General features: G+C 44.9%; 1 long non-coding RNA gene across 1 annotated transcript; it reads right to left on the minus strand.

Annotated features, from left to right (window-relative positions):
• Window positions 1-3,598: 3,598 nt before the first annotated feature.
• On the minus strand, window positions 3,599-21,892 carry LOC139262063 (uncharacterized). The gene is made up of 3 exons (XR_011592875.1): window positions 21,829-21,892; window positions 7,221-7,340; window positions 3,599-5,343 (listed from the first exon to the last, which is right to left on the minus strand). It is a non-coding gene; the product is annotated as an uncharacterized lncRNA (long non-coding RNA).
• Window positions 21,893-27,090: the final 5,198 nt, after the last annotated feature.

Genomic DNA, 27,090 nt, shown 5'->3' on the forward strand with positions numbered 1-27,090 from the left:
ACTAAACTAAAAAAGATCCTAACTAACTCACTTACACTGGCGCAAATTGACTGTGCAAAATGGGGATTTTAAGATACCCCAGAAAAATCAAGTTGCTCCAAAAAAAACCGGAGCAACTCCTGGGCAATTTTGAGCCCATGGTCACCATTACTGATACGAACATTTTAATTCCAGATTTTTTTTAACAAACTTAATTTACAACCCCCAGCTGCCATCTCACAGATTATTACTCCGGACCTCTGGATTACAAGTCCAGTAACATAACCTCTACGCTACTGTACCCCATGTGATTGTTCTGGTTATTTCTGAATTTATAAAAATAGATTTTACAAATTCACATTTCCAGCGTGGAGCTTCATTTACTCGGAACATGTACTGGATACTCGCACAGGGAGCCCGGAAGGAATTTCCATCCATAATTGAATCAATTCTTGCTTAAAATAGCAGGATTACATTATTCTCTTCTGTTACATCTCTTGCACCTGTAGCTTTAAAATTCTTCCAATTTCCTTGTGCTGGGCACGAATAATGTAGAAAAGCCTCAGAGTATTTCTCAGTGTGCACAAAATCTCTAAAAGGAAATATTTTAAAATAAACAAGTTTAAACTGCTGCTAAAGACCCCACAGAGTCACATGAATTCTCCAGCTACACCACAAGTTCTGACATTCATTGCCATAACAATAACGACAATGTGCAGTAATTTAGAAATCAAAATCTAGCCTTTACTAAGTTATGATTATATTGACAGCAGAAGTTCTGAATGCAGGCATTGACAGGCTGAAAATTTCTCTCCTTTCAGTGCTCTGTGCTCCAAACAAAATGGAATTCATTCCACTCCCCTCCTCATTACGAGTACATAAACTTCTCTGTATGTTTAAATCAGAACTTCCTGTGGGACACCCATACATTCCTACTTGTTACACCCAGGTCAGTGGTGTGATTTTGGGATCTGCTTGCCATGGCATTTTCTCGTACAGCAGAAGCTCTATCTGTGTTGTAGGGATCCCACCAAGATGGTGACCTGTTTAGTAAATGAGTCGCGACCCAGAAAAATAGGTCGGGATCACATCAAGCTTTGGGTGGTGGGTGGAAGTCTCTCTCTGATCCTCCTCTGGTAGCAAATCCACCCTAAAGTAAAGTTCAGACCTATTTTGGCAAACTCACTAACAGTACACTGAAGGGCATATATTCTGCTTCTATACTCCTGGTGCAGGCTGGCAGCATATATTGAGAAATTGCATCACCCAGCCAATGATTTTTCATTCATTAATTTTAAAAGAAAGAATGACTGTCATTTATATAGTGCCTTTCACAGCCTCAGGGTGACCCAAAGTGCTTCAAAGCCAATTAAGTACTTTTGGACTGTAGTCACTGCTGTAATGTAGGAAATGCATCAGCCAGTTTGGGGACAGCAAGGTCCAGATAATGACCAGATAACCTGTTTTAGTGACATTGGTTGAGGGTTAAATTTTGACCAGGCCTCCCTTGCTCTTCTTCAAAATAGTGCCATGGAATTTCTTACGTCCACCAAGAGGACAGACAGGACAAGAAGCAGAAAATATTTCATTGAATGCTTTAAGTCAGTAACATAAAAATAGGAATCAGCTGCCAATGGGAAATGGGTGTGAGGTACTTGTGGACACAACAAGAGCTGTGTTGATGCTGAGGAGGAGGCTGACAGTTGGGAAACCAGTAGGAGATTGTGGCTTAATGGTTCAAAAGATGCCAAGTGCAGTTTAGGTCCCATTCTCCTGGGTCGATTGTTACTCACAAGGCTGCTGGAATCTGCTTCCTAATTCTGCTAGATACCAGCAACACAAATGCCTCAAGTCTCTGGATCCCAAAGCTCTGAACAACTTCCCTCCTCAAATTTCTTCTCCAGCTCATCTCAGTGTTCATGCCTCTAAGTCTTATTCCCAAGGCTTCCTGATCATAGAAACTACCTTCTGACCTAACTCTCTGAAAGCCTGAGACCTTCAGATTCCATGATTCCAGATCCCAGGACTCCTCTGCCAGATACAAGGACCTGCCTAAATGTTCCCAAAACCTGCCACTGCAGTGGTCCTGTAAACTTGCAATCCTGCCCTTTCAAAACCCACTAGTACAACCAGACCCCAGGTCCACTTTCCAGAGCTTCCAGATTCCAGAGCCATTCCCAATATTAATATATCAGTGTCTCTGGTCATAGAATAATACCCCTGTTCTTATAAAACCTCCGACTCAACATAAACATTACTACAGATGACCTGTTTGCATATTATTAATATTATTTGCATATCATTAATATTATCTGTGTTATTGGTGAGTGAGGACATCCACATTGAAGGATGAATAATTATGATAAACTAAGTGTTGATAGCTGTAAATCAATCATAGAATCGTAGAAAATTATGACATAGAAGGAGGCCATTTGGCCCATCATGTCCGTACCAGTCAAAAAATAATTACCCAGCCTAATCCCGCCTTCCAGCACTAGGTCTGTAGCCCTGTAGATTACGGCTCTTCAAGTGCACATCCAAGTACCTTTTAATTGTGATGAGGGTTTCTTCCTCTACCATCCTTTCAAGCAGTGAGAACCAGACTCCCAACATCCTCTGGATGAAGAAATATTTCTTCAACTCTTCTCTAATACTTCTACCAACTATTATCGCACTCTATGCCCCTGATTATTGACGCCCCCTCCACTCCCCCCCACTAAAGGAAATAGGTCCTTCCTATCCATTCTATCAAGGCCCCTCATAATTTTATGCACCTCAATTAAATCAGTGGATGGCTACCAAGAAATAATAATCAAGGTAATTTATAAATAATACAGGCAGGGTATAGTATAGATAAGTCAGGGTAGATTATAAACAACAGTCAGGTTATACAATGAGGCTAACATGCTCCTTTAAAATGCACAGTTGCATAAACATGTTTGAGTCCCTGTCAGAATATTGTGGATTTAGAAACCTTGTATAATTACATATTTGGATTTCCAGAGGAGATTTTTTTTATCAATGAACAAGCTCTGCCATATTGTGGAGCTTCCCACAGTCCAGCGAGGTCACTGGATAATAAGTGGAGGCCAGCGTTTATTTTCCTTTCCTTAGCAGGAAAGCATCGGTGTCATTGCTTCCCCAACTGAAATGAATTAACTCAGTGCAGACCAGCAATTGAAGAGAGGACCGTGATGGTCTGTGTAATACCATGTGGTATACTGATGACCAACTGTCAGCATTCGCCGCCATTACCCCTCTGAAACTGACCCGTAACTTCAGGATGTAGCGCGTGCGCATCTAAACGCAGAAATCCTGAAGATGCGGTCAGCCATTCACTGCTCCGACACTGGCTGTGTTGTGGAAATCATCCCCCCCCTCCAACCCTGCCATTGCTGGCAATCTGTGATATCTGTGAAATCAGTGAAATCAGTGGAATTGATGAAAACGTGAGCTTTTCTGCGCCAATATCGCTGTTAACTATGCCATTAAATGTTAAGCCTTATTCCTTATTGGAATAGGTGTAACTGGGGATTTAACAGCTTATTGATTGCTAAACAAATGTTCTGGCCCTGAAAAATTAATTTTTGTATTTGTGACTGTCAAATTTCTCCCTTATGATAAAAATTACAATTTTTAAAAAGCTTCATTTTTAAAAAAAGTTTCTTCATGATATTTCAGCTTCGACCTTATCCCCAAGTGAAAGTCTCACTCTTTATTTTGCTCTAGAACATTTTTAAAAAGTGAGGATTAAAGCTGCTTTTTATTTTCTGGTTTGCTGTTTGTGAGAATTCTTCAATATGATTGGCGGCTTAGAAAGCTTGTTGATGCCACAGCAGTTCTTCGCTGGGGATTCCATTACACAGCACTATAATCAATTGCACATTGAGAAATGTAAAGGTCTCGCCACAGTGATCGCCATTATTTTACAATTGAGTATAAAGTGATTTTTGGATTCTGGGTACTAATTGCCATGCAGCTGCTAAATCCTCCTACTGCCATTTTTGGAGGTAATTTTATTTTGAATTGTTCCAATATGTTTAGGACACGACTATGATTTTGGAAGCAGATTTGCAAAAATAACAATGCAGCACATAGTATGTGTGAAGCAATTTGCCTTTCAAGGGGCAGTGTTTGTTCATTGATAATACCTGCTCTGTGAAAAAATAAATATGGAATGTACACGAATTGTTATTCCACAATGCTACGACAGGGGCATGGTTCCAGCAACAATTTACTCACTAGCTTCACTGTGTTCAAAGTAAAAGCCCTACACTTGCAAAAGCATTTGAGAACTGTCTGCACAGAAGTTTATTAGAGAAGTTCAAATAAGTATGGATTCAGGAAGGAACAAACCCAGAATTCAGTAAAGACACCAAGAATTCAGTAAAAAAAAAAATAAGTGCTATTGTTAATGGACATAATCAAATCCTGTTGAAGGCCCTGGTGCCTCACTTTAGTGTTCCCTGACCTAGTCTGGTGCTCCTGCATGGTGTGACCCCGGTGCCTTTAGCTTGCGAGGTGTAAGGCTATAGTGTCTCTCCTGAGGACACATGTGATGACTGTAGTCAGCGACCTCAAGAAGCTCTGCAGCATCTCGGGTACTGCCAGGTCAGTTTGGCCCAGCTGGCTTCCTGGCACTATCATGGCCATTGGTTGAGGGATTGGCTAGGGAGCAGGCATGCTGTTGTCCTGAGTGGGGATAGGATGTGCCTCTCCCATGGCACCACTGCCACTTGCATGTGGCTGCACCTCAGCACTCACACTGATCTGTGGAAGTTCAGACTGCAAGAAGGCCATGACAGCGTTAAACCCATACAAGCTTTTACACAAACTGCGGAAGCCTAATGCTGGAGTCCAGAGTCTGAATGGCAATAACCTGAGCTTCCACTGAAGCTGTCAGAGCTGTCACCACCGGCTCGAATACTGAGGGCCACACTGCAACATTTATAGAGCTGATCACACACTCCATAATTGATTGCATCACCTCTATGCTATGCACGATGACCCCATTCAAGTTGGAAGTGGACTTTTCCATACAACCCAACATGGCACAGAGACTCTCTGGCAGGCTGTCTAATGCACTAATGCACACCTATCAGTCTTCTTTTAAAGGGTGGGCCCTGGAAGTCCTCGGCTCTGTGAGCACATCCTGTAGAGAGTTGTGTCTGTGCCATCCTTTCTCCCTGCCCTCGCTCCTGCACAATCAATCACAGTGCAAGCCCCTGAAACTCTTTGCCTGCTGTACACAAGGTTACGATTTCTGAGCTGGTGCTTTAAGGGTCAGAATAGGTGATGGTGCTTCTTCAGGAGGGCAGCCCTCCTCTTCCTCTGCTGCAATGATTCCTAGGATATGCGAAGGATCTGGAAATAAGGGAGATAGATAAGAGTTAGCATTTCGTGGCAGAAACAGGTGAGTGGCAGCTCTATGGGCCATCAGCCATGCAGAATGTGAGAGTTAATTCTCCAGAGAAAAGGAGGGGACGATGATGATGCACCAGGAAGGACACTTCCTCCAGCTTTACCATCTATCACGCTTTGTGCTCTCCCTCTGCCTAATACATTGATGGCTGCCTCCTCCTTTGGTATTATAGTGGCTGTCCTCCAATTTTCTAGATCTATTGTGTGGGAGCTTGTCCTACAAGAGGAGTGGAAGCATGTTAGTGTATGACCAGCTGAAGGGATGTGAAGATGTCTGTGGCAGCTTAGCATAGTGTGCATGGTGAGAGAAATAAGTCACAACAGTGGGGAAGAGGGCCCAGTAGTTGTGTAGGCAGGAGCAGGTACAGAGAGTGCAAGTGGAATCAGGAAGTGGATTTTGAAATGCTGTGATTGGAGAAGAGAGATAGGTAGCAGAGGTGGGATGGTTTGTTAGTGCTGACGCTGTAATAGCAGGGCTGTTAATATTGTAACAAGGCTGTGAATGGAAGTCTTCGTGACTTTGACCAGGTCATTAAATTTCTTCCTACATTGCTGCTACTGTGGTGTGAGACTCCTGCCATTCATGTACTCAGCCATCTGCGCCTGTATGCGGGGAACAACACCTCCTTCCTCCTGGCTACCTCCTCCACTAACTACCACGGCAATGTCTTAGAAACATGGGGCTGTAACAGCAGACATGTTTCAGGCAGCAGGAACTTAGTGTTTCAACATTCACCAAAGGCACCTCCTATTTAAGAATTGTGGGCTGCCTTTAAATTGCAGGAGCCCTTTCATATTTCCTCCCGCCCCCACCCCTGCCACCCTGCAATAGGTGAGCTGCCAACGACAAATGCGAGCAGCCCTCACAGTTTCCCTTTAATTTGGAAATGAATCTTCACCTCAAAATGATGCTTCTCCCATAACATCATGTTCAGTTGAAAATCTACTCCTGTGACTTCTGCTGGGTATGGGTACATGATAGCATGTACATGATAGCAATGGCCTTATCTGGTTTCTCGCTGAGCTGACACAATGAGTACTGGTTAACCACTTAAGTACCAGAAGTCTCACAGTTGAGCTTGTTCCTTTTCTGGCCAGATTCCAGACACACTCGCTGTCCCACAAAAGGCTCAATGGACAGTAATGTGGAAGAGGAGCTCTTCAAATCTCAACTGAAGAAAATTGGGCAGCTTGCTGCTTGAAATATGTTCCTAATGCCCTAATCTCTTTCAGTTTTTGTTGTTTTAATCGTTACAGGCATGTGATCTCTGTGGTCTGTTTTTAAAATGTGGTCAGCATGTGTGATTGTTTCACAGAACTGAGGGGGCTCAGAAATATATAATCCCAGAATCTGACAGTAAGCAGCTAAGGCTGAAGGAACTATTTTAATTAAAATAAGGTCAAAGTAGTGAGTGGTTTATTTTCTCAATACTAGATGGAAAATTCTGAAAGTTAGTCAGTTGTATTTCTGTCAGGTCGAAAACAAAGAGTTTGTATTTTTCATTTCAGGTGAGAGTCGATTACATGAGCCCAATGAGTATGGTACCACTAATTAACTCATCATCATCATAGGCAGTCCCTTGGAATCGCGGAAGACTTGCTTCCACTCCTAAAGTGAGTCCTTTGGTGGCTGAACAATTAACTACATATGTTGTTAAACACTTTATTGCCAACTCTATACCTGGTAACAGTTATATCTAAATAAACATTAAAATTAGTGGGGTAATAACTAACTGCTTTTATTTCCAGAACCTCTAGAATATTCCATCAAACAATAATAAAGTAATGCAAAAGAAGTGTAATTGCTACAATGTGCTTACTTTTATCAAGGGGCCATCTAGTGTTCAGTTAACAATATGCAAGTATCATGCACATCACTTCCATCCCGCTCCTCCCCCTCAGAATTACACGATGAAAATAAACAGCGCCTTGGTTATCAGCTAAAAAAAACATTAAGAAAAGAAATTCAGGAACTACATCTTACAATAATATGATAAAAATTAATAACCATGGTACTTTTCCAGTAGTACACAGAAAAGATGGGTTATGTTATCACCAAAACTTTGATGAAAATCACTACATTCATAACTATCTACAAGTTCAAATGATTTAGAGAGTTCCTTGCCCTTTGTGGATATCTTCAAGTCGGCTTGACAATGGTTGAGCTAGAATAGTCGTTGGTAACTTCTCAGTTATGGTTTTACAATTCACAATTCACAACTGTCAGGATTCACAATTTTCTTCAGAGAATGTCCTGGAGCTCACAACAGAATCAGAGCATGAACAATGTTGTGTCTATTCCCATTACCCATGGGAATAGACAAAACATCTGAAGCTTTCTGATTATTTTCATCGTGTAATAAGCTACTCCCTCAGTATCACTTATCAGCTCCTGAACTTGTTTCATTAACTGCTAAAACATCTGTGGTGGGAACTTGTTCAGAATGTTTCTCACTCTTCAGAATAGTTGTGTTTTTTGTATTTCAGGATCAGGAACTCTGTTCCATTTATTCTGCAAAGTGTGGTATGAAGACTGGGCCACTGGGCAGAATTTGTGAGCTCTTGTCCTTCGTTTGGTCTGGTTAAGATTCTCTAGAATAACATCACTGATTGCTGGAAAAACCATTTGGTTTCTGGACACAGGCCGGTATGAACTGGAATTCAAGAAGAAATTCCCAGTCATATCGTTTTGTGTCCTCTGGATTGCTAAATTTCCACTGCTCTTATTTGAAGTCACACACCAGACTGTCATCAGGGCTTTTTTAGATGTTGGTCTCGGTACTTTCACTGTCAGAAATGGCCTCTGAATCATTCCATAAGAACATAAGAAATAGGAGCAGGAGTATGCCATTTGGCCCCTCGAGCTTGCTCCGTCATTCAATAAGATCATGGCTGATCTGATCTTGGCCACAACTCCACTTCCCTGCCTGATCCACATAACCCTTGACTCTCCTATCACTCAAAAGTCTGTCTATCTTCACCTTAAATATATTGAACGACCCAGCCTCCACAGCTTTCTAGAGTAGAGAATTCCAAAGATTCACGACCCACTGAGAAAAAAAATTCCTCCTCATCTCAGTTTTAAATGGGCAACCCCTTATTCTGAAAGTATGTCCCCTAGTTCTAGATTCCCCCATGACGGGAAACATTATCTCTGCATTTACCCTGTCAAGACCCCTCAGAATTTTATATGTTTCAATAAGATCACCTCTCATTCTTCTAAACTCCAATGAGTATAGGCCCAACCTGTTCAACCTTTCTTCATAAGATAACCCCTTCATCTCAGGAATCAACCTCGTGAACCTTCTCTGAACTGCCTCCAATGCAAGTATATCCCTCCTTAAATAAGGAGATGAAAACTGTATGCAGTACTCCAAGTGTGGTCTCACCAATGCCCTGTACAGTTGTAGCAGGACTTCCCTACTTTTATACCCCATTCCCCCTTGCAATAAAGACCAACATTCCATTTGCCTTCCCAATTACTTACTGTACCTGCATGCTAACTTTTCTGCTCAGGTTCTACAACAGGCATAATCATGGCTGCCCTCATGCTCCATGCAATCTGATTCCACAGATATATTTTCCTTTAGAGCATAGGATACCGCATTAGGTTTAAAATATGTTGGCTTTGCCACCTACTTCACATCAGGTCTATCTGGAAACCCTATGCTGTCTCAAGTTTCAAAATGAATAAGGATTTATTACGTTTCCATGGACCACGTGTCTTTGAATGGTGATCTTCTTAATATTGGCTCAGTTTAACTTCAAGCCCAGAAAACCAATCTCAGCCCATCAATGGGACCTTTGCCCTCAACTACAATTATAGACAACTGTTTTATCTGATCTGTGTTTAGTACTGGGATGTTTATTTTCCCAAGGAATGAAAATGGGTGTCCAGAATAACTTTTCAGTAAAACCTTCTTTTGTCGGATAATTTTTTGAAACCTTTTCTCATATACTTTTGACCAATAATAATTACTGCAGCCCCAGTGCCCAATTCAAATTCACCTTCTATCCATACGAGAACCACACTTTTGTATTGCCTCTATCCTGTTATGGAAAATGCATCTCTTCTTCATTTGTCTTAGCTTGTGGTATGGTTTCTTACTCAGATTCCTCATTGGAATCAACATAATGAACAATTAATTTTTGTCTTTTCTTCTGTTGATTACTCACAGCACTATGATATGACTTGAGACCTCCTTGTCTTCTCTGTGTCTCCAATCTAGTAGCATTTACTGGCTTCTGGCAATACTTAGCTAAATGAGCTGATTCTGTGCAGTTCTTTAACTTTCTTACAAAAACATTGATCTGGATGATTATTGATGAAACATAGTTGAGTAACGCTGTTCACTCTGGAGCTGTTGGATTTGTGGCATGTAACTCACTAGAATGGCTGGCATCAGTCTCCCTTCCAAGTGCTATTTTGAGAGCTCTCTATCAGACCTGAGTCTGTCTTCTACCAACAATTTCCTCTGTATCATCAACCCTTCAGTATTCCGCTATCTTCCTACTCTCCTGCTGCCATCCCAGGCTTAACTCCCTCTTGGATAAGCCCACAACCTCCCTCTGTGCCAGATCTGGCTAAATGTGTTATCAACTGCAACTTATATAGCCCTTTTAATGTAGTAAAACATTCCAAGGCGCTTCACAGGAGTGTCATAAAATACAATTTAACACTGAACCACAGGAGAAATTACAGCAGATGACCAAAAGCTAGTTCAAAAGGCAGGTTTTAAGTAACGTCTTAAAAGGAGGAAAGAGGGGTAGAAAGCAGGAGAGGTTTAGGAAGGGAATTCCAAAGCTTAGGGTCGAGGAAGCTGAAGGCTGCCAATGGTTGCGCGATTATAATCAGCGATGCTCAAGAGGCTAGAATTAGAGGAGCGCAGATATCTCGAGGGGTTGTGGGGCCGGAAAAGATTACAGAGATGGGGAGGGGTGAAGCCATGGAGGGATTTGAAAACAAGGATGAGAATTTTAAAATCGAGGCATTGCTTAACCGGGAGCCAATGCAGGTCAGCGATCATCTCCCAAATCTGTGCCCACTTTTTCCGTAATTCTGTTTGAACCTCTTCAATCAGGTTTCCAGCCTTGCCACCCTTACCACAGCAATGACACATCAAAATCACAAATTACATTCTCTGTGACAGTGGTGCGCCATCCCTTCTCATCCTCAAATCCCACTCCAGAAACTTGGCACCAAAATCTAGGCTGACACTCCAGTGGAGTACTGAGGGAGTGCTGCATTGTCTGAGGTGCCGCCTTTTTAATGAGACACTAAAACCAAGGCCCCATTTGTCCTCACAGGTGGATGTGAAAGATCCCATGGAACTGTTTCAAAGATGAGCAGGAGACTTATCCCTGGTGTCCTGACCAACATCTATCCCTCAATCAACATCACTAAAAACAGAGTATCTGGTCATTATCACATTGCTGGTTGTGGGAGCTCGCTGTGCACAAATTGGCTGCCACATTTCCTACATTACAACAGTGACTACACTTTGAAAGTACTTCATTGGCTGTGAAGCACTTTGGGACCTCCTGAGGTCATGAAAGATGCTATATAAATGCAAGTTTTTCTTTTCTTGACTTGTCTGCAGACTTTGACATGGTTGATCACACCATCCTCCTCCAACACATGTCCTCTGTTGTCTAGCTGAATGCAACTACCCTTGCCTGCTTTCACTTTTACCAATCCAGTCATAGCCACAAAATCTTCTGCAATAGCGTCCCTGCTCTCACCATTAACTCTGGAGTCCCTCAAAGATCTATCCTTGAATCCCACTCCTATTTGTCATCTACATGCCACCTGTTGGTAATATTATTAAAAGATATGACATCAGGTTCCACATGTACGCTGACGGCATTTAGCTCTACCTCACCAACACTTCTCCCGGCCTTTGTGGTGTCAGACTGCTCATCTAACATCCACTTCTGAATAAGATGCAACTTCTTCCGTTAAACATTAGGAAGACTGAAATTTTGGCTTGAATTTTAATACTTTGGTGAGTTGGGAGTTGGAGGGCTTGGAAGCGGTCAGGAAATCTAGTCGAACAGTTTTCCCGCAGTCCCTGCCGAATTTCACAGCAGGGCCTAAGTTGCATTGGAAACCTCTGCTTCAGACCAGTAGCCGTTTAGACGGAGAGGTTCTGCTGGCTGCAGGTGGGTAGATCTGTGGCACTAGACTGCAGAAAGGAGGGAGGGAGTGATCGTGAGGGGCCGGGGGCTGATCACGCGGTGTGGGGGGTGTGGGGTCCAGAGCTTTTTCAATGTGCACTTAATTCCAGAGCTCTGTCATGGGAATTCCCAGTCAAGAACTGCTGTGACATCAACAAACTTTCTAAGCAGTCAATCACATTGCAGAATTCTCACAGACAGTGAAGCAGAAAATGAGAAATGAGAACCTGCTTTTATCCCAACATTTTAAAAATGTTACAGAAAGCAAAACGAAGATTGAAGCTCTTGCACAGGGATACAGTAGAACCTGAAATAATCATGAACAAACTTTAAAAAAATATTTTACATATGTTTTTTTAAATTTTTTTTAAATTTGTCATTTTTATCATAATGGAAAATTTTGACACACAAAATTAAAATGTGTTTTTCAGGGCCATAATGTTTGTTCAGCAGTCAATAAGCTATTAAAACCTCTGTTACACCTAATGAAAGAAGGCTTCATATTTAATGGGGTATTTAACAGTGCCACAGAAAAGCCCAAGTTTCACCGATTTCACTGATTACACTGATTCCTGGCAGGATTTCCACGTTTAGATGCGCATATACTACATCCTGAAGTTGTGGTCAGTTTCAAAGGGGGAATAACAGCGAACGCTGTTAGTTTACCATTATTACCACCGCAAATTCCAGCCCAGTGAGAACAAGCTATCCAGAGGAATGTTTGATCAGTTGTTCCTCCTTTCGCCAGCAACTATATCCAGCTGTGCTTTACAATCAGGATCAAACTGCTCTTGTTAAAAGTGACATTTTCTCAGTACTTCTTCAGTGGCTTTCCTCATCTAAATGCCTGTATAAAATACCAGTGTGAAAAGAAAATTCATTGATCCCTGTCATCATCATAAAACCCAAGAAAATGCAGGGAAAAATGTATTGTGTACTGGAAAATTAAATAATCTATGACATGTATAATCCACTTTACATTTTCTTTCTCTATTTGTTTACTTCCTGCCTTTGTCTCATTTTCTCTCCATGTTCTCATTCCCTCTTTCTTCATCTGAGGTGGATCTGAGCAGAAGCAGAACGCAGGCTGAGTGGGAGCAGAGCAAATAAAGAGCGGGGAGTTCAGCCCCGAGACCAGAGGCAGACCTGAGCGGGAGCAGAGCGGGAGCAACTCTTATTTTATTGTGACAGAGACTGTAGGTCCCACATTGGACTCTTCAGTCACCTGAGAACTCATTTTTAGTGTGGAAGCAAGTCATCCTCGTCTCCGAGGAACTGCCTATGATGATATTAAATAGAGGCAGTGCAGCTCAGTCCCATGGAATGCACATCCTGTGCCATGTGAGAAGTCCTGGACACTTCTCGTGGCCTGGATGACAACATGTGCAGGAAGTGTCACCAAGTACGGCAGCTCGAGATCCATGTTTCGGAGCTTGAGCAGCAGCTGGAGTCATTACAGTGCATTTGCGAGGCTGAGTACTTTGTGACTAGCACGTTTCTGGAGGTGGTCACCCCGCAGGCAGAGAGGGAATGGGTGACCACCAGACAAGGGGACCAGGCAGGTAGGGCAGGATTCCCCTGAGTGCATCTCACTCTCCAATCAGTATTCTGTTCTGAGTACTGGTGGGGGCAATGGTTCCTCTGCGGATTGCAGCCAGAGCCAAGTCCAAGGCACCACACGTGGCTCAGCTGTACAAGGTGGGAGGAAGAAGAGTGGAAGAGCAATAGTGGTAGGGGATTTGATAGTTAGGGGAGCAGAAAGGTGTTTCTGCGGCCGCATACATGACTCCAGGATGGTATGTTGCCTCTCTGGAGCCAGGGTAAAGGATGTCACTGAGCGACTGCATGGCATTCTGAGGGGGGAGGGTGAACAGCCAGAGGCCGTAATCCATATCGGTACTAGAGACATTGGTAGAAAGAGGGATGAGGCAGATTGTAAGGATCTAGGAGAGAAATTAAAAAGCAGGACCTCAAAGGTAGTAGTCTCCAGATTACTCCCAGTGCCACATACTAGTGAGTACAGAAATAGGAGGACACAGCAGATGAATGTGTGGCTGCAAAGATAATACAGAGATAATGCACCAGGGAGACATTGGGACCGTTTCTGGGGAGATGGGACCAGTACAAGCCAAATGGTTTGCACCTCAACAAAGCCAGGACCAATATGCTAGTGCTGTTGGGGGGGGGGGAGGTGTTTAAACTAGCTTGGCAGGGGAATGGGAAGCTGAGAGTAGATTCAGAAGGGAGAGAAGCAAAGCTAGAATTGGAAGTCAGAAAATTAGAAAGTGCATTTGGAAGACAGAGGAAACAAGGGCTAGAAAATAGACAACAAGGGTGTTTGGCAGTGCTAAGTGGTATATAATGCAATGCAAGGAGCCTAGGGAATAAGATAGATGAGAGAACACAGAAAAACAGTTGGGAGTATAATATTATAGCTATTACTGAGACACGACTGAAAGAAGGGCAGGTATGGAAGCTCAACATTCCTGGTTAAAGGGTTTTCAATAGGATAGAGAGGGGGATAAAAAAGTAGTGGGGGTCGCAGTCTTGCTTAAAGAAACAATTACAACTGTCAGGAGGTATGATATGTTAAAAAGATCAACAAATGAGGTCATATGGGTTGAACTGAAGAACAAAAATGGGGTGAGCACACTGCTGGGAGTATACTATAGACCCCCAAACAGTCAAGAGGGTGATAGAAGAGCATATATGTAGGCAAATTTCTGAGAAGTGCAAAAACCCCACAGGGCAGTAATAATAGGGGATTTCAACTACCCTAATATTAACTGGGATAGAATTAGTGTGACAGGTATAGAGGGTGCAGAATTCTTAAAATGTATTCAGGAGAACTTTTTTAGCTAGTATATAGCAAGCCCAACAAGGGAGGGGGCGGTTCTGGACTTAGTTTTAAGGAATAAAGCTGAGCAGGTGGAAGGGGTATCAGTGGGAGAGCATTTTGGTGCTACTGATCATAATTCAGTTAGATTTAGGGCAGTTATGGAAAAGGACAATGATAGACTGGGAATAAAAGTTCTCAATTGAGGGAATAGCAATTTTAGTAATCTGAGATGTGATTTAGCCAAAGTGGACTGGAAACGGCTACTTGATGGTAAATCAAGGTGGAGATCCTGAGGGTTCAGAGTAAGTATGTTTCCTTAAAGAAAAAGGGTGGGACTAACAAATCTAGAACCCCCTGGATGTTAAGGGACATAGAGGGTAGGATAAAGAAAAAAAGGGAAGCTTATGACAGATACCGAGGGCTCAATACTGCAGGAACCCTAGAATCATATAAACTTATGGCACAGAAGCAGGCTATTCAGCTCATCGTGCCTGTGCTGGCTCTTTGAAACAGCAGGTATGCTTAATCCCACACCCCCACTTTTTATCCATAACCATGCAAGTTCTTCATTCTCAACTACCTGTCAAACTCCCTTTTAAAATTATTTATGAAATCAGGTTTCACCACCATTATCAGGTACAGTGTTTAAAATCCTGACAACTCTGAGTGAAAAACTTTTCTCCTCATTTCCTCTCTAGAACTTTTTCCAATGATTTTAAATTTATGACTGGTTATTGACCCATTCGCCTGAGGGAATAGCTTTTAGAAACATAGAAAATAGGTGCAGGAGTAGGCCATTCGGCCCTTCGAGCCTGCACCACCATTCAATAAGATCATGGCTGATCATTCACCTCAGTACCCCTTTCCTGCTTTCTCTCCATACCCCTTGATCCCTTTAGCCATAAGGGCCATATCTAACTCCCTCTTGAATATATCCAATGAACTGGCATCAACGACTCTCTGCGGTAGGGAATTCTACAGGTTAATAACTTTCTGAGTGAAGAAGTTTCTCCTCATCTTAGTCTTAAATGGCTTACCCCTTATCCTTAGACTGTGTCCTCTGCTTCTGGGCTTCCCCAACATCAGGAACATTCTTCCTGCATTTAACCTGTCCAGTCGCGTCAGAATTTTATATCTTTCTATGAGATCCGCTCTCATCCTTCTAAACTCCAGTGAATACAGGCCCAGTCGATCCTGTCTCTCCTCATATGTCAGTCCAGCCATCCTGGGAATCAGTCTGGTGAACCTTCGCTGCACTCCCTCAATAGCAAGAACGTCCTTCCTCAGACTAGGAGACCAAAACTGAACACAATATTCCAGGTGAGGCCTCACCAATGCCCTATACAACTGCAGTAAGACCTCCCTGCTCCTATATTCAAATCCCCTAGTCACTGCTTTCCAAATGCGCTGCTATTTCATCTTTAATAATTGATTCTAACATTTTCCCTACTACTGATGTCAGGCTAACTGGTCTATAATTACCCATTTTCTCTCTCCCTCCTTTTTAAAAAAGTGGTGTTACATTAGCTACCTTCCAGTCCATAGGAACTGATCCAGAGTCGATAGACTGTTGGAAAATGATCACCAATGCATCCACTATTTCTAGGGCTGCTTTCTTAAGTACTCTGGGAGTACTCCATCTGCTCCATCAAAAATCATCTTGAAACTTAAATCACTTCTTAACCTTCTCTAATCCAAGGAGCACAGTCCTCATTGTTGCACCAAAGGAGATATAGAGCACAGAGTCGAGAGAGGAAACGGATTTGTGTAGAGAGAGAAGTAGATAATTGGTGCAGACAACTATCATATAGTCAAAGCCTGCCTGTCTGCTGTGGAGACTGGTAACATGGTGAGTAGATGGGAGATGTGGGCATGGGGTTGTAGACAGGGGAGTGATAGAAGATTTTCACATGATCTGTGCACAAGATTATAGGTTCAATAAGTAGCAATTGCCTCAATCCTGTTTTATTTCTATATCCCCCAATCCCTGATACTATAGGGTCAGTACACATCTCCTAGGTATCTGCTGTACAGCACTAATCAAAATAAAGAAATGCATACACACACACACACACACACACACTTGGCAACTTGATAGATGCTGTTTAAGTAAAGTAAAGCACTAATCAAATTCCCCTCTTTCAAGTAAAAGGAAATCACAATACAAACCATGCAAAACAACTGAAAGCTGTTGTATTCATATAGGATCTGTGCAGTAGTGCCTAGTGCCTAGAGGAGTATAAAAAATGCAGGGGTGAAATTAAAAAGGAAATTAGGAAAGCAAAGAGAGAGCATGAAAAAATGTTGGCAAATACAATCAGGGAAAACCCAAAGCTGTTTTAAAATACATTAAGAGCAAGAGGATAACTAAAGAAAGAGTAGGGCCTATTAGAGACCATAAAGGTAATCTGTGTGTGAGTGCAAAAGACATGGGTATGGTTCTTAATGTATTCTTTGTGTCTGTTTTCACAAAGGAGAGGGGCAATGATGGGGGAGGAGTGTCAAATATTAGATGAAGGAAACATAGTGAGAGAGGAAGTATTAAGGGGTTTAGCAGCAATGAAAGTGCATAAATCCCCAGGCCCGGATTAAATGTATCCCAAATGTTAAGAGAAGCAAAAGCGGAAATAGCAGAGGCTCTCACCATCATTTTCCAATCCTCTCTGGCTACAGATGTGGTGCCGGAGGATTGGAGGACTGCTAACATTGTACCTTTGTTTTAAAAGGGTGAAGGCAATAGACTGAGTAATTATAGGCCAGTCAGCCTAACCTCAGTGATGGGAAAATTATTGGAAAAAATTCTGAGGGACAGGATAAATCTTCATTTAGAAAGACACAGACTAAAAAAGGCAAGTCTGCATGGATTTTTTAAGGGAAGGTTGTGTCTGACCTTGACTGAATTTGTTGAGAAGGTAACAAGGACTGGAAGGCTGTTTCCAGTGGGGTTCCACAGGGCTCAGTACCAGGTCCCTTGCTTTTTGTGGAATATAGCAATGATTTAGACTTCAATGTCAGGGATATGATTAAAAAGTTTGCAGATGACACAAAAATCAGCTGTGTGGTTGATAATGAAGAAGAAAGCTGTAGACTGCAGGAAGATATCAATGAACTGGTCAGGTGGGCAGAACAGTGGCAAATGGAATTCAATCCCGAGAAGTGTGAGGTAATACATTTGGGGATGGCTAACAACTGGTAGGCCACTGAGGGCTAGAAATCCAGATCTCAGTGAAAACGGTATTTTTTCGCCAAAATTATCGTTTTCACTTTGCTATCGCTATCAGGCCGGAAATTCAACCTTTAATTTGCGCAGCGGTAAAAACCAGCATTGCGCGAGGATTCGCGGTGCAAACCACGAATTTCGGCAACTTTATCCAAGGCCGATACCGCTGCGAGAGAGGCGTTGGGAGGGCGGAAATACACCAAAAATAAATTGGAAAAAAAATTCACAAAACATTTACAAGACACTTATCTATCGAATCACTGAAAAAGAATTTAAAAATAAAAATGTTAACTTACCTTTTTGCAGGTCTTCATACTTACTGCTGCTGGCAGGGCTGCTACGACAGATTTTCCCTGTTGGTATTCTGAGCGCAGAACACAGGAGTGGAGAGAGCCAAATTTCTGGCGAAAATGCTATTTTGACTTTGCACAACGGTGCTCCTCTACCAGCGGTATGTGGAAAGTGCCGTCGCACTAAGGTCACTTTGAGTTTCCCGCCGACCGGTTTTTTGCCAAAAAGGGTGAAATAGCACCAAAAACCTGTTCACAAAACCACCAAATTTCTAGCCCATAGCAGTGCAGAGGAACAAAAGGACCTTGGAGTGCATGTCCACAGATCCCTGAAGGTACCAGACCAGGTAGATAAGGTGGTTAAGAAACGATATGCCTTTATTAGCCGAAGCATAGAATACAAGAGCAGGGAGGTCCTGTATAAAGCATTAGTTCGGCCACATCGAGAGTACTGCATGCAGTACTAGTCACAACATTACAGGAAAAATGTGATTGCACTCGTGAGGGTGAAGAGATTTACGAGAATGTTGCCTGGACTGTAGAATTTTAGCAATGAGGAAAGATTGGATAGGCTGGGTTTGTTTTCTTTGGAACAGAAGAGGCTGAGGGGAGACCTTATTGAGGTGTATAGAATTATGAGGGGGCTAGATCGAGTGGCTAGATGGGAAGGACCTACTTCCCTTAGCAGAAGGGTCAACAACCAGAGAAGATTTGAGGGGAAATGTTTTCATCCAGAGGGTGGTGAAAGTCTGGAACTTACTGCCTGAAACGGTGGTAGAGGCAGAAACCCTCAACACATTTAAAAAGTACTTGGATATGCACTTGAAGTGCCGTAACCTACAAGACTATGGACCAAGAGCTGGAAAGTGGGATGAGACTGGATAGCTTTTTGTTGGCCGGCGCAGACACGCTGGGCTGAAATGGCCTCCTTCTGTGCTGTAAATTTCTATGAATCTATGAGTTCTCCCATGATCTGTCTTTGTATTTTCCTGTCTTTAGCTCCTTGTTTCTTCCCTACTATGTTCAGCTCGATGTCACTGAATTGTCTCTCAGGTGCTACAGTTATGGCCACCAAAGTTCTCAGGACATCAGAACACCCATTTTGAAAGCAAGCAGGAATAGCTGGTTCAGGTTTTGACCTGTATCTGAATTTGCAGTCGGCACTGTCAGTATTTAGTTACCAAGATCAGTGCTTTTACCCAGGCGCTAGGCTGCTGCCACTCCTTGGGAGTCATTTTAACTTTGGGTGATAGTGTCAAATGGGTGATATTGAATTAGCCCCATTACATGCCACGTTTCCTTTCCATTGATGCCAATGGGAAAGGAAAATCAAATGACACACAACGGGCTACCAATTCTATATCTGTAGTGCCAGGGGGCACTACCTTATGTACATACATTACAATATCAGCCTATTATTATCCTGCATGCATGCATGACATTCAAGCAATTGCACACACATGTGAAAGAGCAAAATTTGAAGTGTGGGGAAAGGGCAGCAGAATCAATGGTAAAACATAAGAACATAAGAAATAGAAGCAGGAGTAGGCCACCTGGCCCCTCGAGCCTGTTCCGCCATTTAATAAGATCATGGCTGATCTGATCATTGTCAAACATGATTTCTCTTTCATAAAACCATGCTGACTCTGCTTAATTGAATTATGCTTTTCCAAATATCCCGCTACTGCTTCCTTAATAATGGACTCCAGCATTTTCCCAATGACAGATGTTAGGCTAACTGGTCTATAGCTTCCTGCTTTTTGTCTGCCTCCTTTCTTAAATAGGGGTATTACATTTGCGATTTTCTCAGGTGCCCCTCCCCACTTCTGAAGTGTGATGGAATACTCTCCACTTACCTGGATAAGTGCAGCTCCAACAACACGCAAGAAGCTCGACACCATCCAGAACAAAGCAGCTCACTTGATTGACACCCCATCCACCAGCTTAAATATTCATTCCCTCTTCCACTGGCGTAACATGGCTGCAGTATGTAGCATCTACAAGATGCACTACAGCAACTCGCCAAGGCTTCTCCAACAGCACCTCCAAAACCCGCGACCTCTATCACCTAGAAGGACAAAGGCAGCAGGCAAACGGGAACACCATCATCTCCAAGTTCCCCTCTAAGTCACACACATAAGAACATAAGAACATAAGAATTAGGAGCTGGAGTACACCATTTGGCCTCTCTAGCTGCTCCGCCATTTAATAAGATCATGGCTGACCATCCTGACTTGGAAATATATCGCTGATCCTTCAGCATCGCTGCGTCAAAATCCTGGAACTCCCTCCCTAACAGCACTGTGGGAATACCTTCACCACAGGGACTGCAGCGGTTCCAGAAGGCGGCTCATCTCCACCATCTCATGGGCAATTAGGGATAGGCAATAAATGCTGGCTTTGTAGGCGACGCCCACATCCCGCTAATTAATAAAAAAATTAATTAATCAAGAAAACTAACTCCCTCCATTTCAATAGTGCTTCTGAAATTGGCATTTAAGGCACCACTAACTACTATTTGGATTATTCACTATCTAGTATTTATTTTCATAAAGTCTGATAATATTTGCATCCCATGGAATATCTTTTGGTAACATGCCAATAATTTGTCATAAAATACTTTGGGTTTACTATAATTATCTCAGAGCAATAAGTAATATGTAACCACACACCTGTCGCCACTTAATTCGAAATGTCACGACCACAGTTTATTGTCTGCAGAGCTATGTAATGTGCAGCAGACAGTTGTGCTTGGCATAACAGCCACATTGTGAGGCAGCTGGTCTGCTTACTGTAAAATCTAATTCCCTGCATTACTGTACAGCCATGATTGAAACTATTAAATCCAATTTATGCACAACCATATTGATCAGTCTGCTGAATAATGTATGATGTACAGTGCCATTTCCAGCCATAAAACTTCCATCAAAGTACAATCTTGCCCTCAACTTTACTCAATCCAATAGAATTTATTTGATGTACGTTACATGGCATTTAAAAATTTAGGCAACATAGAATCCACAGAAAGAATTTTAATCCCTTGACTCAGAAGATCAAGATGTTGAATCAGTTTGGATGGAGATAAGGAATAATAAGGGGAAAAAAAATCACTGGTGGGTGTAGGCTATCGGCCCCCTCAAAATAGTTACACTGTTGGATGGAGTATAAACAATAAATAATTGAGGCTTGTAAAAAAGGAAAGGCAATAATCATGGGTGATTTTAACCTTCATACTGATTGGACAAAGCAAATTGGCCAGTCTCGCCTTGAGGAAGAGTTCATTGAGTATATCTGGGATAGTTTCCTTGAACAGTACATTGTGGAACCAATCAGAGAGCAGGCTATCTTAGGTCTGGTACTGTGTAATGAGGATTAATAAATGATCTCCTAGTAAACGATCCTCTCGGAATGAGTAACCATAACATGGTTGAATTTCAAATTCAGTTGGAGGGTGAGAAAGTTGGATGTCAAACCAGTGTCCTAAGTTTAAATAAAGGAGACTACAAAGGTATGAAAGCAGAGTTGGCTAAAGTCGACTGGGAAAATAGATTAAAGTATGGGATGGTTGATGAGCAGTGGCAGACATTTAAGGAGATATTTCATAACTCGCTACAAAAATATATCCAATGAGAAGGAAAGATTGTAAGAGAAGGGATAACCATCTGTGGCTAACTAAAGAAATAAAGGATGATATCAAATTGGAAACAATGGCATAAAAAGTAGCCAAGACTAGTGGGAAGCCAGAGGATTGTGAAACTTTTAAAAGCCAGCAAAGAACGACTAAAGAAAGGATAATGGGCCCAAGTTTCCACACGCGCCTAGAACGGCGCAGTCCCGACCTGGACGCCCGTTTTTCGCACCACAAAGTGCGCCTAAAAAAATCCTCGGTATTCTCCACCTACTTGCAGGTCCTCTGGCCCTCGGCGCAGTCAGCACGAGCTGTGGGGGGGGCGGAGCCAGGTCCCTGCGCTGAAAACAGTGCCGGGACCTCTGCACATGCGCGCTACAGTGGGCACGCAAGTGCAGTAGCTCCAGGCGCCGAACTGTGTGCGAGGGGCCCGAAGCACGCAGCCCCTAGCCCTGGCCGAATGGCCTCACTGGGGCTGCGTGAATAAGGCTCCTCCCACGGCCAGCTCCTGCTCTCACCCACCACCACCCCCCGCCCCGACTAGACCCGACACTTGCTCCCCGCCCCCCCCTGCCTCCGGACCAGACCCGACACCCGCTCCCCCCCCGCCTCCGGACCAGACCAGACCCAACACCCGCTCCCCCCCCGCCTCCGGACCAGACCAGACCCAACACCCGCTCCCCCCCCGCCTCCGGACCAGACCCGACACCCGCTCCCCCCCCGCCTCCGGACCAGACCAGACCCGACACCCGCTCCCCCCCCGCCTCCGGACCAGACCCGACACCCGCTCCCCCCCCGCCTCCGGACCAGACCCGACACCCGCTCCCCCCCCCCCAGCCTCCGGACCAGACCCGACACCCGCTCCCCCCCCGCCTCCGGACCAGACCCGACCCGACACCCGCTCCCCCCCTGCCTCCGGACCAGACCCGACACCCGCTCCCCCCCCGCCTCCGGACCAGACCCGACACCCGCTCCCCCCCCGCCTCCGGACCAGACCCGACCCGACACCCGCCCCCCCCTGCCTCCGGACCCGACCCGACACCCGCTCCCCCCCTGCCTCCGGACCAGACCCGACCCGACACCCGCTCCCCCCTGCCTCCGGACCAGACCAGACCCAACACCCGCTCCCCCCCTGCCTCCGGACCAGACCAGACCCGACACCCGCTCCCCCCCTGCCTCCGGACCAGACCCGACCCGACACCCGCTCCCCCCCTGCCTCCGGACCAGACCAGACCCAACACCCGCTCCCCCCGCGCCTCCGGACCAGACCCGACACCCGCTCCCCCCCTGCCTCCGGACCAGACCAGACCCGACACCCGCTCCCCCCCTGCCTCCGGACCAGACCAGACCCGACACCCGCTCCCCCCCCGCCTCCGGACCAGACCCGACACCCGCTCCCCCCCCGCCTCCGGACCAGACCCGACCCGACACCCGCTCCCCCCTGCCTCCGGACCCGACCCGACACCCGCTCCCCCCCTGCCTCCGGACCAGACCCGACCCGACACCCGCTCCCCCCCTGCCTCCGGACCAGACCAGACCCAACACCCGCTCCCCCCCCGCCTCCGGACCAGACCCGACACCCGCTCCCCCCCTGCCTCCGGACCAGACCCGACCCGACACCCGCTCCCCCCCCATGCCTCCGGACCAGACCCGACACCCGCTCCCCCCCCGCCTCCGGACCAGACCCGACCCAACACCCGCTCCCCCCCCGCCTCCGGACCAGACCAGACCCAACACCCGCTCCCCCCCCGCCTCCGGACCAGACCCGACACCCGCTCCCCCCCCGCCTCCGGACCAGACCAGACCCGACACCCGCTCCCCCCCTGCCTCCGGACCAGACCAGACCCAACACCCGCTCCCCCCCCGCCTCCGGACCAGACCCGACACCCGCTCCCCCCCCGCCTCCGGACCAGACCAGACCCAACACCCGCTCCCCCCCCGCCTCCGGACCAGACCCGACACCCGCTCCCCCCCCCCCAGCCTCCGGACCAGACCCGGACACCCGCGCCCCCCCCGCCTCCGGACCAGACCCGACACCCGCGCCCCCCCGCAACTGACCTGATTCGACCCGCGCTCCTGTTCCCGCTCCCCGCTCCCCCGATTGGATCCGACGCGACCCTACCCGTGCTCCTGTTCCCGCTCCCCACCTCCCCGACTCCCCGACTGGACACGACCCGACCCGCGCTCCCGCCCCCCGACCCGACCCCCCCCCCCCCCCACTGGACCCGACCCGACTCCCGCTCCCGGACTGGATCCGACCTGACCTCCCCCCCTCTCTCTCTCCCTCTCTCCCTCCCTCCCTCTCTCTCTCCCTCCGCCCCCCTCCCTCCCCTCCCCCTCTCCCTCCCCCTCTCCCTCTCTCTCTCTCCCCACCGACCCAAACCTCCCCTCCCCGACCCGACCCAACCCAACGCCACCTACCTGTAAATCTGGAGCTGGGGACGGCCCTGCCCGAAGTCTCGGGCCGGCCCGTTCTGCCTTCGGTCCCGAAAGGCCTGCCTGAAGCACTTTCACACAGGTAGGAAGATGGTTTATTTAATCTTTTCTTTGCTTATAAATGTTTATTCAGGTTGGATTTATTTGTATAATATTTGTATAAGTATAAATAAGGATTTATTATAGAATTTAATGACTTCCCTTCCCCCTCTCCCCCATCTCGTTCTGGACGTCTAATTTGTAACCTGCGCCTGATTTTTTAATGTGTAGAACAGGTTTTTTCAGTTCTACAAAAATCTTCACTTGCTCCATTCTACTTTAGTTTGGAGTATGTTTTCACTGTGGAAACGTTCAAATCAGGCGTCAGTGGCCGGACACGCCCCCTTTTGAAGAAAAAATTCTGTTCCAAAGTAGAACTGTTCCACCTGACGAGAACATGCAGAAAAAAAAATGTGGAGAATTGCGATTTCTAAGATAGTCCGTTCTCCACCAGTTGCTCCTAAAAATCAGGCGCAAATCATGTGGAAACTTGGGCCCATAGAGAGGGAAGATAGATTATCAAACTAAACTTGCACGAAATATAAAAACAGATAGTAAGAGTTTCTACAGGTACATAAAAAGGAAAAGAGTGGCTAAAGTAAATTTTGGTCCCCTAGAGGATGAGACTGGGGAATTAATAATGGAGAACAGGGAAAAGGCAGAGACATTGAACAAATATTTTGTATGGGTCTTCACGGTAGAAGACAATAAAAACATCCCAATAGTGGATAATCAAGGGACGAATGGGAGGGAGGAACTTAATACAATCACTATCACTAAAGAAGTAGTACTCAGTAAAATAATGGGACTCAAGGCGGACAAGTCTCCTGTTCCTGATGGCTTACATCCTAGGGTCTTAAAAAAAAAATGTCTGCGGAGATAGAGCATGCATTGGTTGTGATCTACGAAAGTTCCCTGGAATCTGGGGCGGTCCCAGCGGATTGGAAAACTGCAAATGTAACGCCCCTATTTAAAAAAAGGAGACAGACAAAAAGCAGGAAACTATAGACCAGTTAGCCTAACATCTGTTGTTGGGAAAATGCTGGAATCCATTATTAAGGAAGCAGTAGGGGGACATTTGGAAAAGCATAATTCAATTAAGCAGAGTCAGCATGGTTTTATGAAAGGGAAATCAAGTTTGACAAATTTGCTGAAGTTCTTTGAGGATGTAACGAGCAGGGTGGATAAGGGGGAACCAGTGGATGTGGTGTATTTGGATTTCCAGAAGGCATTCGATAAGGTGCCACATAAAAGGTTACTGCACGAGATAAAAGTTCAAGGGGTTGGCGTAATATATTAGCATGGATAGAGGATTGGCTAACTAACAGAGTCGGGATAAATGGGTCATTTTCCGATTGACAAACAGTAACGAGCGGGGTGCCATAAGAATCGGTGCTGGGGCCTCAACTATTTACAATCTATATTAATGACTTGGATGAAGGGTATGCATGTAATGTTGCCAAGCTTGCTAATGATACCACGATGGGTGGGAAAGCATTTTGTGAGGAGGACACAAAAAATCTGCAAAGGGATATCGACAGGTTAAGTGAGTGGGCAAAAATTTGGTCTATAATGTGGGAAAATATGAGGTTATCGACTTTGGCAGAAAAAATAGAAAAGTAAATTATATTTTAAATGGAGAAAAATTGTAAAGTGCCGCTGTACAGAGGGACCATGGGGTCCTTGTCCATGATACACAAAAAGTGAGTATGCAGGTACAGCAAATAATCAGGAAGGCAAATGGAACGTTGACCTTTATTACAAGGGGGATAGAATATAAAAGCAGAGAAGTCCTGCAACAATTGTACAGGGTCTTGGTGGAGTACTCCACACAGTTTTGGTCACCGTGTTTAAGGAATTATATACTTGCATTGGAGACTGTTCAGAGACAGTTAACTTAGTTGATTACGGAGATAAGGGGATTGACATGAAGATAGGTTGAGTAGGTTGGGCCCATGCTCATTGGAGTTCAGAAGAATGAGAGGTGATCTTATCGAAACATATAAGATAATGGGAACAAAGAAATGGCAGACCAATTGAACAAGTACTTTGGTTCGGTATTCACTAAGGAGGACACAAATAACCTTCCGGATATAAAAGGGGTCACAGGGACTAGTAAGAAGGAGGAACTGAGGGAAATCCTTATTAGTCGGGGAAATTGTGTTGGGGAAATTAATGGGATTGAAGGCTGATAAATCCCCAGGGTCTGATGGACTGCATCCCAGAGTACTTCAGGAGGTCGCCTTGGAAATAGCGGATGCATTGACAGTCATTTTCCAACATTCCATAGACTCTGGATCAGTTCCTATGGAGTGGAGGGTAGCCAATGTAACACCACTTTTTAAAAAAGAAGGGGGAGAGAAAACAGGGAATTATAAACCGGTCAGCCTGACATCGGTAGTGGGTAAAATGATGGAATCAATTATTAAGGATGTCATAGCAGCGCATTTGGAAAGAGGTGACATGATAGGTCCAAGTCAGCATGGATTTGTGAAAGGGAAATCATGCTTGACAAATCTTCTGGAATTTTTTGAGGATGTTTCCAGTAGAGTGGACAAGGGAGAACCAGTTGATGTGGTATATTTGGACTTTCAGAAGGCTTTCGACAAAGTCCCACACAAGAGATTAATGTGCAAAGTCAAAGCACATGGGATTGGGGGTAGTGTGCTGATGTGGATTGAGAACTGGTTGGCAGACAGGAAGCAAAGAGTAGGAGTAAATGGGTACTTTTCAGAATGGCAGGCAGTGACTAGTGGGATACCATAAGGTTCTTTGCTAGGGCCCCAGCTGTTTACATTGTACATTAATGATTTAGACGAGGGGATTAAATGTAGTATCTCCAAATTTGCGGATGACACTAAGTTAGGTGGCAGTGTGAGCTGCAAGGAGAATGCTATGAGGCTGCAGAGTGATTTGGATAGGTTAGGTGAGTGGGCAAATGCATGGCAGATGAAGTATAATGTGGATAAATGTGAGGTTATCCACTTTGGTGGTAAAAACAGAGAGACAGACTATTATCTGAATGGTGACAGATTAGGAAAAGGGGAGGTGCAATGAGACC

The sequence above is a fragment of the Pristiophorus japonicus genome, chromosome 4, assembly GCF_044704955.1.
Source record: "Pristiophorus japonicus isolate sPriJap1 chromosome 4, sPriJap1.hap1, whole genome shotgun sequence".
In the NCBI taxonomy this organism is placed as follows: domain Eukaryota; kingdom Metazoa; phylum Chordata; class Chondrichthyes; family Pristiophoridae; genus Pristiophorus; species Pristiophorus japonicus.